Here is a 5,324-nt window from a genome sequence, read left to right on the forward strand (position 1 = left end):
TGTGTGTGTGTGTGTGTCAATGATGGTAGGTGTGTGTGTGTGTGTGTGTGTGTGTGGGTGTGTGGGTGGTGGTAGTGTGTGTGTGTGTGTGTGTGTGTATAGTGTGGTGATAGGGTGTGTGTGTGTGTGTGTGTAGGGGGGGGTATAGTGTGTGTGTGTGTGTGTCTAGTGGGGGTGTAATAGGTGTGGGGAAGAGAGTGTTGAGAGTGTGTTGTGTGTGTGTGTGTAGGTGTGTGTTGTCAGTATGTGTACTGTACACACAAACACACACATATTGGAACACATACACACACACACACACTGGACACACACACACACACACACACACACACACACACACACACACACACACACAAAACACACTGGACATGCACTGACACACACACACACACACACACACACACACACAATTATATAACTTAGTCCAAGTGGTGGTTCAGAATGTTTGTTTAACTAGCTGATAACTCCACAACATGTCTGATAGTGAACATTGACATAAACCCCCCTACATACTTGAGTTTTCAGTCTGCAGTGTGGATCCTCCAGTCCAGCAGAGAGCAGTCTGACTCCTGAGTCCTCCTGGGTGATTGTAGCTTCAGGGTCAGCTCTCTTCAGGTGTGAGGGGTTTGACTTCAGAGCTGAGACCAGGAGAAGCACAGCCCTTGTGATAGACAGCCTGACAGCGTGCAAAGTGTCAAATCATATTAAAAACACTATCTTTGTTGAGTATTTTTTTTAAGTGAGTAGATAAAGTAAAAATATAAATTAATCGATGATGATGATTGAGAAAGATCAAGAATGAATCATGAATAATACTGAGTGAGAAAGTTACAGAGGCTACAAATAAAAACATACTAACCTCTCACCATTAACCCAAATAAAAGGGATAATGTTTGTCGCCTAATATGAAACATTATTAAATCCAAAAATGGTGGAGCATATTTATTTTATTAATAGGCAAGTCAGTTAAGAACAAATTTTATTTACAATGACGGCTAAACGCAACACTGGGCAATTGTGGCGCCCATGGGAAATAGGGAAAGCGAATCGAACAGGTCTGTAGTGACGCCTCAAGCACTGAGATGCAGTGCCTTAGACCGCTGTGCCACTCGGGAGCATAGAACCAAATTTAAAACTGCAAGCTTCACTGTCCAAACACATATGGTGTGGACTATGTGTGCCTGGTAAACACATGTGAATCTGGTGAAGAGTTATCACTTGTTGACCAACTACAGGAATACTGACCTCAGAGTCTCCAGTTTACAGTGGGGATTCCCCAGTCCAGCAGAGAGCAGCTTCACTCCTGAATCCTTCAGGTCATTGTTACTCAGATCCAGCTCTCTCAGGTGTGAGGGGTTTGACTTCTGAGCTGAGACCAGAGAAGCACAGCCTTCCTCTGTGACTAGACAGAATGACAGCCTGACACAGAGATCATCATGATTTCACAAGCACACTGTTAATTTAACACCAGTAGTGTAGAAGGACAATGGCAGATGCATTTGGTTTATTCTATTAAACAACATATAGATTCATCTACTGTCTCCTAGAATTGTATGGTCATATTGTTATACTAATATGAACATCAATGCATTGATTCAGTAAGTTTTTCAATGTAATATTATATATTATATACATATTATAATACATATATTTCTCTAAACTTAATATTTCTTCCTGATGATTAGTACTTAAATATAATTGTATGTACTCACAGAGCAGCTCTGGAGGCTCTGACCACTGGCAGCAGCCTCAGAAGACCTTCCTCTGATCTGGAGTATTTCTTCAGGTCAAACACATCCAGCTCCTTTTCTGAAGTCAGCAACACAAAGACCAGAGCTGACCACTGTGCAGGTGACAGTTCTTCTTCTGAGAGACCTCCTGAGCTCAGGTAGCTTTGGATCTCCTCCACTAGAGAATGGTCATTCAGTTCATTCAGACAGTGGAACAGATTGATGCACCTCTCTGGAGAGGGATTCTTCCTGATCTTCTTTTTGATGTACTTGACTGTTTCTTTATGGCTCTGCCGAGCTGCTTCGCCTTTGTCAGTAGATTCGTAAGTGCTTCTGATTGGACTCCAGTGAGAGGCCCAGAAGGAAGCGGAGGAAAAGGTCCAGGTTTCCTGTCTCACTTTGTAAGGTTTTATCCACAGCACTCTTGTAGACAGTAACTTCGAGTAACTGCGTTTCGCCATTAGATTCTCATTGTTGTTGGTGAATGAGAGGAACACATATACAGCAGCCAGAAACTCCTGAATGCTCAGATGCACGAAGCAGTACACCTTGTCTCTGGTACAGCACACATTCCTCTTTAAAGATCTGTGTGCACAATCCTGATCAATGCCAGCCTCTTTTAGGTCTTCTTCATAGAAAATCAGATTGCCCTTCACAAGCTGTTGAAAAGCCAGTTTTCCCAGTGACAGAATGCTCTCTTTATTCCAATGTGGACCTGTCTCTTCTTTCCCAAGATACTTTTCATTCTTCTGTTTGGTATGAAACTCCACAAGGTGTGAGTACATCTCAGTCAGAGTCTTGGGCATCTCTTCTCTCTTATGTTTCAGCATGTGTTCAAGGACTTTTGCAGAAATCCAACAGAAGACCGGAAATGTGGCACATGATGTGGAGGCTCCTTGATGTCTTTTATGTGTGAGATGATTCTGCTGGCCAGGTCCTGATCACTGAATCTCTTCCTGAAGTACTCCTCCTTCTGTGGGTCATTGAACCCTCGTACCTCTGTCACCTGGTCAACACACTCAGGGGGGATCTGATTGGCTGCTGCAGGTCGGGTAGTTACCCAGAGGAGAGCAGAGGGAAACAGATTTCCCTTGATGAGATTTGTCAGCAGAACATCCACTGAGGTTGACTCTGTGACGTCACAACAGATCTTGTTCTTCTGGAAGTCTAGGGGCAGTCGGCACTCATCCAGACCATCAAAGATTAACAGAACTTTGTACTTGTCGTAGTTGGAGATTCTTGATTCTTTGGTTTCCATTGGGAGAAGTGATTGAGAAGCAATCAAAGTGTGTTTTTCCTTTTTCATCAAATTTGGCTCCAAAAGGGAATGAAAATACAAATTGGACATCCTGATTTGCTTTTCCTTCAGCCCAGTCCAGAACGAACGGCACAGAGACTGTTTTTCCAATGCCAGCGACTCCCTTTGTCAGCACAGTTCTGATAAGTTTGTCTTGTCCAGTTAAGGGTTTGAAGATATCGTACATTTGATTGCAGTCTCTGGTCTTGCTTGTTTCCTGGTTGTTGTCTCAATCTGTCTCAGCTCATGTTCATTATTGACCTCTCCTGTTCCACCCTCTGCGATGTAGAGCTCTGTGTAGATCTTATTGAGAAGTGTTGGGTTTCCTTGTTTAGCGATCCCCTCAAATACACATTGAAACTTCTTCTTTAGATTAGATTTGAGTTCACGTTGGCAAATCACAGCAAGCTCATCTGAATGAAGAAATAACATAATAATAACATTAATATTACGTCTGTTTTAATGGCTACAGTATTGTGGGACTGTGTTATAAAGATTAAATTATAATAATTTATTCTCTTAACTGTCTGTATAAATCTGTAAATGTTTTCATAATGCATTACACACTGGTGTGACTGATTATATTATTATTGGTATTATTGATGGCATTAATAATGTTCTCTCTCTCTCTCTCTCTCCTCTGTCTCTCCTCTTCTCTCTGTCTAAATTAATCACCACAACACATCCCTGCTGCTACTTGATGAGGTCACTAGGTGTTGTGTTAAGGCTGCTACAATATCATTGAGTTACACAGCTACTTTAGCTGTACTTTAGCTACAGCTTTTAAATGTTCTAAAACAGCATTCAACATGAGGCAGACAGCTCTTACTTTTCTCCAGTGTGTCAGCAAGCTCCTTCTGGTTCATTTTCCTCAGGACGGTGCAGGTGATCTTCAGAGCCCCTTCTCCTGGCACTGCTCTCCTGCTTCTCATCTTCAGCATCCACCACTTCCTTATCCTGCTTCTGACTCTCAAAGCCTTCTGGGAGTTCTGGACTAAGAATCCTCTTGAAGATCTTCAGCTCGTTCTTCACAAATGTCATAATATTCTCTTCAAGCAACTGAAATAAATCAAATAAATAAGTTAAGCAAGAGAATAAATGCTTTCTCATTAACACATTAATGAATGATTGACAGATCAACTTTACTTGAGGTAAACAAAAACAAATGTACATAACAGGACCACATACACTGAATATGGAGGCCAGGTCTGTTTGATGACTCTGGGAAGACTGACCACTGAGAATCTCCTGACGATCTCTCCTGTTGGTTTCTGTGGACAAAACATCAGATTACATTTCCCTCATCCAGGAGTGCACACACACACACACACACACACACACACACACACACACACACACACACACACACACACACACACACACACACACACACACACAAACACACACAAACACACACACACACACACACACACACACACACACACACACACACACACACACACACACACACACACACACACACAGGGAAGGATTGTTGTGTTTGTTTGATATTGTTTCAGGATTATGAAAATTGAAAAAAGGTTTAGCCTACGGATTATGAAAACAACAAAAATAAATGGTAAAATGGGAGAGGAGAAATGACTAGAGACAGTGTTGTTTAACTCACTGACCATGACCCATGAGTTCTTCTTACCTTTGTTCACTAGAAAAGTCTCCCTCTCTAAACTCTATAAAACGACCCATAGACTGGTCACTCTTCATGGATACACAGCTGGGTACAGGGGAGGCTGGTCTCTCCTGCTTGATTGGGCTTCAACACAACAGAGACAAACATTACATCTCTCATCTACTCTGAACTCAGATCCATTTAACCTTTATAAAGGTGTCTAAAGTGTGTAATTTCCACTTTAAAAATGTCAGGCTTGATTTTCCCTGATGAAAAATGTATGAACCCCTACAGAAAATATCCCTTAATTATAATCCACATAAAAATACACATTTGCTGTTGCTGCAGGATTCTTTTCATGTTGTGAGAAACTGGGTCAAATTAAGATATGGCATCTGTAAATGCATTCATCTTAAGGTAGCTAGGTGAGACAACCACGTATCACAGTCAAATATACAGGATACGAACATTACATTCCAGCTAAGCAATGGTTTTAAATCACATCTAAAATCTACAATAGTTACATTGAAGGTACCCATTAGTAATAATTTCTGATGAAAAAACACATATATAGCGTTTTGGAATATAAATTCTTAAACAATTTTGTCAGCTCACCTCTTAGCTTTGGTGTCATGTTCCCCAAAGAGACTCATTTTAGAGGCAGGGCCCC

Source organism: Coregonus clupeaformis, unplaced genomic scaffold (assembly GCF_020615455.1).
Source record: "Coregonus clupeaformis isolate EN_2021a unplaced genomic scaffold, ASM2061545v1 scaf0412, whole genome shotgun sequence".
Taxonomy (NCBI): Eukaryota; Metazoa; Chordata; class Actinopteri; order Salmoniformes; family Salmonidae; genus Coregonus; species Coregonus clupeaformis.